Source organism: Hemiscyllium ocellatum, chromosome 26 (assembly GCF_020745735.1).
Source record: "Hemiscyllium ocellatum isolate sHemOce1 chromosome 26, sHemOce1.pat.X.cur, whole genome shotgun sequence".
Classification (NCBI taxonomy): domain Eukaryota; kingdom Metazoa; phylum Chordata; class Chondrichthyes; order Orectolobiformes; family Hemiscylliidae; genus Hemiscyllium; species Hemiscyllium ocellatum.
In genome coordinates this window covers 12,517,263-12,526,566 of record NC_083426.1, presented here as the reverse complement: position 1 = coordinate 12,526,566, position 9,304 = coordinate 12,517,263, and the positions used below count along the sequence as shown (strand labels likewise).

At 42.5% G+C, this 9,304-nt stretch overlaps 1 pseudogene; it reads left to right on the top strand.

Moving 5' to 3' along the window:
* Positions 1-2,750: 2,750 nt before the first annotated feature.
* LOC132828086 (uncharacterized) lies at positions 2,751-9,028 on the top strand (annotated as a pseudogene).
* The last annotated feature ends 276 nt before the right edge of the window (positions 9,029-9,304 follow it).

Below are 9,304 nucleotides of genomic sequence, written 5' to 3'. Positions count from 1 at the left end.
GGATTTGTGATGAACATTTCTTCTTCTTACATTGCAATTTAATTTCATCTGTGAAGCACGACCCTATTTTGAGAAATTCTTCAACGATTTGTGTTGTTACCTCCAGCTCCACTCCTAGTCCTCAAACTGAATGGTGCAGCAAGGACTGCCCTGACTATAACCTGGCAGTGGGTTGGTGTCACAGTGAATGCAATTTTCATTTTTCTTGAACTCAACGAATGCCCTCCTCTGACAGCAGGTATTTCCAAAGTTAAATGCTCCCATGGGCATTTTGTAAGGAAAATGAATTTATCTGCTTACATGTGAGGACAGATCCCAAGTTTGTCTTCAGACCATTTGATGCTGACTTCCATATTTACACTGGCCCTGGAAAATGTTGAACTTACTGAGTAGGACACTCACTAACAGAAAGGTTCCCCTCTTGTGTAGAGAGCTGACTTCATGAGAAGCATCACAAGCAGGATGCTACCATCAAGTCAAAAAATGGTTTTCTGAAAATGTTCTTACACAAATAAATCATGTGGAATATGAATTACAATGTCGGTGTTATACTAAGTATGTAGTATTTGAGTTTTTCGAAGAAGTAACAAAGAGGATTGATGAGGGCAGAATGGTGGACGTGATCCATGTGGACTTCATTAAGGCATTCGACAAGGTTCCTCTTGGCAGACTGGTTAGCAAGGTTAGATCTCATGGAATATGGGGAGAACTGGCCATTTGGATACAGAAATGGCTTGAAGGTAGAAGACAGAGGGTAGTGGTGGAGGATTGCTTTCCAGACTGGAGGCCTGTGACCAGTGGAGTGCCACAAGGATCTGTGCTGGGTCCACCACCTTTTGTTTTGGCGGAAATAGGAAAAATTTAAAGAGGATTTAAGGGGTAACTTCTTCACACAGAGAGTGGTGCGTGCATAGAATTAGCTGCCAGAGGAAGTGTTGGAGGCTGGTACAATTACAACATTTAAAAGCATCTGGATGGGTATGTGAGTAGAAAGAGTTTAGAGGGATATGGATAAAGTGCTGGCAAATGGGACTAGATTAGGTTAGGATATCTGGTCAGCATGGATGAGTTGGACTGAAGGGCCTGTTTCTGTGCTGTATATCTCTATGACTCTATGACATATTGTGGATCATATGAAATAGCAAATCCCTTCAGTTGTTCCTGATGAAGGGCTTTTGCCCAAAACGTCGATTTCGCTGCTCCTTGGATGCTGCCTGAACTGCTGTGCTCTTCCAGCACCACTAATCAAGAATCTGGTTTCCAGCATCTGCAGTCATTGTTTTTACAACATACTGACTGTCCTGACCAGTCCAGGCTTGCAAACATCAAAAAACTATATCCAACATTACACGTGATTCCACAACTGCACAACAGTTGTGAAATAATTCTGTGTGTACAAAGAACATCTCTGACAACTAATTTCAAATTGTTCAGTTCCACATACTTTGTCGTGTAGATGTCCACATGAGAATTGACATATATTGACATAAATCAGCGCTCTATTTGTTGATAGAAAGAAAATACATCTGCATTGTGCCTTCTTTTTCTTTAAAGAAGTGATAGCTATTATTTTATTAATTATACAGTGCAATGTTCTGTCTAATCATTGTCAATTTGCTTGGTAGAAATGTAAACAAAACTTGGCAGTTAATAGTCAATCATCATTATCTGGTGTATTTTCACTGATAACGCTTCCATCTGCGCACCAATCATCACAGCCTTCTGAGACAGTTAAAAAGATGTTACTCTTTTCTATTTCTCGTGAATGTCCTGATGAGTGAAAGGTAAAAAACTTCCACAAGGATTGAGGAAACACCCAGGAGAGAGTTCAGGAACACTTTGCTCAGAGAATAAGCTGCTGCCTGCACAACATTAAAGAGATTGACACACTCTGTACCAATGTCTAAGTGTTCCTTGATGGAAGTGAATCATCTTCAATGGTCATGTGTTGTCTGCTCTTTTCTTTTATCCAATTAGCCAATGTATCAGATCTGTACTGCTGGTTCTTAATAAGTACAATAAGCTATCTGAAAATTCCTCACAATTGCCTGATTTTCTGTTTTAAGGAACTGAAACAGTTAAGCTCCTAAATGTAACAGATGGTATCAGACATTTGGGGAGGCAATGACCAAATGGTATTATTACTAAACTATTAAACTCGAAATTCAATGAATGCTTTGGGGACCCATGTTTGAATATGCCATGGAATTCGATAAAATATATTTGGAATTTTAAAAAAATTGATGAAAACTCAGTACACAATAGGGAGGAAGTTGCCCTGGGAATTCTCAACACTGTCTCTGGGCCCCGTGAAGTCTCATGGCTCCAGGTTAAACATGGGAAAGGAATCCTCCTGCTGGTTGCCACATTGTCTCTCTCCTCAGCTGATGAATCAGTATTCCTCCATGTTGAACAACAACAGAAGGAAACACTGAGGTTGGCAAGGGTACAAACTATACTCTGGGTGGGGGCGGGTTCCAGTATCCATCACCAAAAGAGGCTCAGCAACAACATTATTGATTGAGCTGGTCAGGTCCTAAAGGTCATGGCTGCTGGACTGGATCTGTGGCAAGTGGTGAGGGAATCAACAAGAGGAAAAACACACTTGCCCTCACCCTTTCCAACCTATCAACTGTACATGCATCTATCCATGACAGTATTAGGTAGAGTAACCACAGCACAGCCCTGGGGAAGATGTCCTGCGTTCCCACCTTGACAATAACTTCTACCATAGAAGTGGCACTAGCAACATGCTAAATAGGACAGACTTTGAACAGGTCAAAAAAGGTAAGACTGGTCTCCTTTCTTTCAGAAGGACGTTGTGAAACTTGTAAGGGTTTAGAAAAAAATTTACAAGGATGTTACCATAGTTGGATGATTTGAGCTATGGGGAAAGGCTGAATCGGCTCAGGTTGTTTTCCCTGGAGGATCGGAGGCTGAGGGGTGATCTTACAGAGGTTTATAAAATCATGAGGAGCATAGATAGGATAAATAGACAAAGTCTTTACTGGGTTCGGAGAGTCCAGAGTTGGAGGGCATAGGTTTAGGATGAGAGGGGAAAGATATAAAAGGGACCTAAGAGGCAATCTTTTCATACAGACGGCAGTGTGTGAGGGCAATGCACTGCCAGAGGAAGTGGTGGAGGCTGATACAATTACAACATTTAAAAGGCAAGTGGATGGGTGTATGAATAAGAAGGATTTGGAGGAATATGGGCTGAGTGCTGGCGGGTGGAACGAGATTGGGTTGGGATATTTGGTCGGCACGGGCAAATTGGACCGAAGGGTCTGTCTCCGCGCTGTACATCTCCATGATTCTATAGCACCTGCAGAGATGTTCTGGCTCTACAAACAGCTCATTGACTGCAGTAGTCTACAACATCTGGGTAAATACATGTGGAATAGTCCTTAAGTAAAACCAGGAGCGAGAATAGGACTGGCAAATACCAGAGAATTATTGATAGTGAGTTTGATTATCCAAATTGGAGCAGTTAGAGCAAGATATAACGAGGGTGACAGTGGAAGATGAGAAAAATTGTGGAGGGGGTTCAGCGGAGGTTCAGAGGATAAGATTAAGTGAAAAACAGTCCAGAAATAACTGCTCGAAGGTACTTTTCTGTGTTCCTTACAGCTCAGTAAAAACATCAAGGGAACAAGTTATCAATTTATAACTCAAAGATGCCAGGGCTACTCTGAGAAAATTACTTCAACATCAAAGCATTGCATGCCATGAAGGAGAACATACACCTTCTGAGGCCAACATTTCCAACTCCAGACACAAACTAGGTAAAAACAAGGACTGCAGATGCTGGAAACCAGAGTCTAGATTAGAGTGATGCTGGAAAAGCACAGCAGGTCAGGCAGTATCCGAGGAGCAGGAAAATCGACTTTTCGGGCAAAAGCCCTTCATCAGGAATAGAGGCAGGGTGCCTGCAGAGTAGAGAGTGCCCGCAAACTAGGCTGTAGCAACCCACAGTAGCTGCAAGCTCTCCCAGTGAGCAATTAGTCTTCATGCTTGCTGGGGCAGCCATTTCCCTGCTGATTTCAGGCTTTATTTATCTGATTTATTTAATTTCATATATTTTGATGTATCTATTGTCATTTTCACTGTAGTTCGGTACATGTGTCAATTGCTGTTTTGTGTTCCCTACAGGCAGATCATACCGTAATTATATTACCGATATTAGTCCCTGTATTAGAGAGATAATACAACTGAAAGCAAACCTGCCCTCACTCTGCTGCCTTGTAGAACAAAGCACAGCTGGTATGTGCGGTCGCCTGAACCATGGCAACAACTGAGGCAAGAGGAAGTGACTCAGGAAATCCCTTTGTGGTTAAAGAGGGTGTCACATTGTGCAGAGACCGCTGTCACCAGCTGTGGTTTGGGTCCTAAGGGAAGGACAGAGATTGAAATAGAAAGTACCTTAGAAAGCATCCTATCCAGATGCATCACAGTGTGGTGTGACAATGCTCTGTCCAAGACTTTAAGAAACTACAGAGAGTCATGACCATAGCCCAGTCCATCACACAAACCAGCCTCCCATCCATTCACTCCTTCTTTATTTCCTGATGTCTCAGGGAAGCAACCAATATAATCAAAGACCCTTCCCAAACTCGGTTAAACTCTCTTCACCCGTCTTCCTTCAGGCAAAGGATATAAAAGATTGAATGCATGTCTGAGTACTTTCAAGAACAGCTTCTTTCCCACTGTTATCAGATTTTTGCACTGACCTCTCACATGTTAGTGTTGACCTCTCTCTCTCTGCACCTTCTCTATGGCTGTAACACTGTATTCTGCACTGTGTTCTGCTCCCATGATGCACTTCGTATGGTACAATCCGCCTACACAGCACACAAAACAACACTTTTCACTGTGTCTCGGTACATGTGACAACAATAAGTCAATCAAAATACAGGCATCCCCTGCTGTTCCAAAGTAGAGCGTTCCTATGAAACTCTTCGAAAGCCAAAATGGTGTAAAGTGAAGAAACATTCATTTATTTGGGAAAAAATTCACCTTTTTGCATGAAAACAATAATCCTCTCTGGATTTCTTTCATTTAGCGAAAACAGGTCCTAATGTAGGTCTTTTGTAAAAGTGAAGTGGTGTAAAGTGAACTTTCGAAAAGCAGTGGGTTCTAACGTGTTTCTCCTCATGCAAGAATGAGAAATGTTTAGAATCAGAGTTGGAGAGCGATCAGTTTGAAGCAGATTACCCAAGGGATATGTTCCACAGTAGGCCTCATCTTCCGCCTAGGAACCCTCCAACCACAAAGGATGAACCTAGATTTCTCCAGTTTCCTAATTTCCCCTCCCCCCACCTTGTCTCAGTCAAATCCCTCGAACTCAGCACCGCCCTCCTAACCTGCAATCTTCTTCCTGACCTCTCCGCCTCCACCACCACTCTGGCCTATCACCCTCACCTTGACCTCCTTCAACCTATCGCATTTCCAACGCCCCTCCCCCAAGTCCCTCCTCCCTACCTTTTATCTTAGCCTGCTGGACACACTTTCCTCATTCCTGAAGAAGGGCTTATGCCCGAAACGTCGATTCTCCTTCTCCTTGGATGCTGCCTGACCTTTTCCAGCAACACAATTTCAAGCCATATGTTCCCTCAATTATCAAAGAAAATTGAAGCAGGACATTGTGACTAAAGACTGCTCGAGAAACCAAAGAATGAAATAAGAATGGCATTGGAGGGAGAGTTTCTGCATTCCCACTGTCTGGAATGTGGTCTGTTGGGTGGTCTTCATTCTTTGGGAGTTTGTGCTGTTTCGGTCACAGTGTAGTCTACAAGACAATATAAGGTGAAGGTTATAATTAATTTATAATGATATTAATTTATAATTATTCTGAGCACCTTGTAAGTATTTCAGAAAAACATTGCTCACAGATATCGTAAAGAAAAAAAGCTTGTATTTATATCAATCCTTCCATGTCCTCAGGATGAAACACACTATTTAACCAACTATGTGAGAAATTTCTGAAATCTTTCTGAAGTTACAAATGACACATCAAGTGGATTATTTGTTCGGAATAGCGTCAGGCTTCTTGATCCTTGCTGTAGCTGCAGCATCAAGATCTGAGTGGCCTTCATTTCAAATTGGGGCCATTCGAGTCACTGATCAACTTCACAGCAAAGGCAGCAGTGGATCACCCAGCCATTCCAGGATGTAAATTGTGTGGGGGGTGGGGGGAGAGGGCGAGCAGCAATGTCTGTAGAAACATTGAAGATAGGAGCAGGAGTGGGCCATTCGGCGCTTTGACACTGCTCCCCCATTCATTCTGATCATCCAATTCAGAACCCCGAGGTACATAAGGACCTAGAGAGTCAATGGCTAAATCTGTGTGGAAGGTACAGTTTAATCTGGGGAAGTAGGAGTTCATCTACTTTCTAGTATCTGAGAAGGAAGTGGAGAAAATGAGTAATGTCAGTCAGTTAGTGGGGTAACTGAGGATCTAATTATGATATTGAGAGAACACTCAGAGAGAGAATCTGAGATGGAGAAGCAGCTCTCTGTATTAGATTGCTGTCATATATATTATGTGAATAAAGAGTTGGAATTGCTTTACTGTGACTGTCTCCAGATTACTATCAGAGTAGATAAGGACGGCCAACTAATTGAATACTACAGGGACAGGGCCAAACGGAGCCTTAGAGAGACGTACAGGAAGACCATAGTGCAGACCTCCGTTCCATGGTCAACCTCATCTCACACCACAGTGGCAGCACAGTGGGAATCATTTAGAGGTACCTGATGCCAGGAATTGATAAACTCACAGGATGACCTGCCAGCTTCAGAAAAGAAGATAAATGAGGGTGAGAGCTGTCAAAGACTTCAGAAATAAGGAACACCTTACGATTGGGTAAACTTTGAAGGGAAAGAAAGGCAGAACAATGGAACAGCTCAAGACGTTGATGCTAAAGGTTTAAGTAAAGGACCAGGGAGAATTGATTTTGGACAAGAATACAGGGTGTCTTAGAATTACAGAGTGTGTTTCCCAATTCAAGAGATAGGTGCCATCTTTAAAAGTGGCTGCCATGATCCAGTTGCAACCCTGACACACAGCATTAGTGAGAATGAGAAAGGACCATTTCTTAGTCAAGTTCTGAATAGGGCACTTAACTGGAACTAAGGTCATGATGGAAAACACTTACAATACTTTTCAGAAGTGTGTTTCTGATTGATTGCTCTATTATGGTCAAGGATTGCTGCTGAGAAGGAAGTCTTCAATCTTATAATGCCGGATATGATCTGGGCTATCTTGGGTAGATTTGCCACCACCAATCCATCATGCTGGCATTAATCTGAGCCACTGATATCATGTGGGGAAGGATGCCCTCTGACGTCCCTGGCAGAAGACAAACTCAGTGTTGATGAGCAGTAAATAGGGTTAGTCCATGATATTTAATGGTGGTTGGATTAAATCTAAGATACAGGATTATCTCTCGTGAAACATCTTTAGTTGCATGTTGTATATAGCTTGGGCTTGGACTTGCTGGAGTTCAGAAGAGCGTAGGAAGTTGAGAAGTGACCTGATAGAAGTGTATAAAAGACTGAGAGATATAGATAGAGTTGATGGCAGTTGTCTTTTCCCTGAGATGGGGAATTTCAAGACTCAGGGGCACATTGTTCACAGGAGAGGAGAGAATAATCAGTAAATTACTGCTATTATTTTACTATCTGTACACTGACAACAATCCTGCCTTTTCTGCCCTCAAGATCCTTCACATTGATCTCTCTCTCCCATCGTGAACCATCCTTTGCTGAACTTTAATTCTCTTCCTCTCCCATTTGAGGTCTCTCATCATCTTCCTGGGTCACCTGTTGTATCTGCCCCTTGAGCCCTGAAAATGCAGCTCCTGAGCCTGCTATGAGTCCACACACTCCCCTCTCCTCTCTGGATGAAACCCTCCTTCTCCAGTCGAAGTAAGGACCCTTCAGCACTTGTACCCTCCTTCACATTGATCCCGAGCCGACTCCAATCCAGGCCTGTCACTCAGGCTGCTCTCCAGGGGGGCGGGGCAACATTTTGATGATGTCACACACGGTGGAGTTAGAGCCCACAGCGGGCAGCACAAACCCAATTTCAAGATTGACCCAAAGCTCGACCAGTGGGATAAGAAAATATCCCGACTGTTTCAATCATTCCCTGGGAATTTGGAACACCCTGAGGCTCTGATAAGCATTTATATTAATGATTACCTTCATCACATACTGGATGGAATGTAGCTGATTAAAATGAATCTGTTTATGTTATGCATTTCTTCCCAGTTAAATTTCTGAAATATTGACTCCTCAGTTTCAGGTGCTTTATGGGCAGAGAAACACATAATGGGAATTTTGGAAAGAGCGATCATAATATATTGTCACGACGGAGCACAGTGGTACCAATCAAATATTAAACATTGGAGTCACGTTTGGAGTCGTTGTTCTGATGTTCTAGCAACAATAAATTGGCCAGAACATCAATCACTGATAACCAAACACAAGGAATATTTCTTGTCACACTGAAGAATTTTTAATGGGGAAATGCAGGATGGTACAGATGTGGGGTTGAGCCTCCTGCCCTTGACCCAATGTTTACTGTAAAGCTGCACATCTCTGACGGTAAAGGTCTCAGTGATATTTTTTATTACTCTTTGTTGAGATGACTGGTCGTTATTTAATCCCGGAAGAAACTTGACAAAGTTTTGGGAGTATTTGATGTTTCGGTATCATTCAATTTCTCAATAGTTGTTTCTTTCCCACAGAAGCTGTCTCCACTCACCAACTTGGAATTTTATCCCCAACAAATGTCTCATGTTCTGGAGGTTCAGTGACAGTCTCCTGTGAGTCTGCCCGAGGATCCCTCCCCATTCACTACACATGGTCTGAGAAGATGCCATCTTAAGATTCAAAGATCTCTTACACTAATAAACTGGATCTACATTGTCAATCCTTCACACAGCAACATCATCAATATTACTGCACAGCCTCAAATACTCAGGGAACAAAACCCAGTGAAATAACAGAGAAGAAGAAGTAACAAAGAGGATTGATGAGGACAGAGCAGTAGATGTGATTTATCTGGACATCAGTAAGGCTTTCGACAAGGTTCCCCATGGAATGTAGATGATTAAAATATATCTGTTTATGTTACGCATTTCTTCCCAGTTAAATTTCTGAAATATTGACTCCTTAGTTTCACGTGCTTTATGGACAGAGAAACACGTGATGGGAATTTTGGGAAGAGCGATCACAATATATTGTCACAACGGAGCACAGTGGTTAGCAAGGTTAGCTCTCATAGAATACAGGGAGA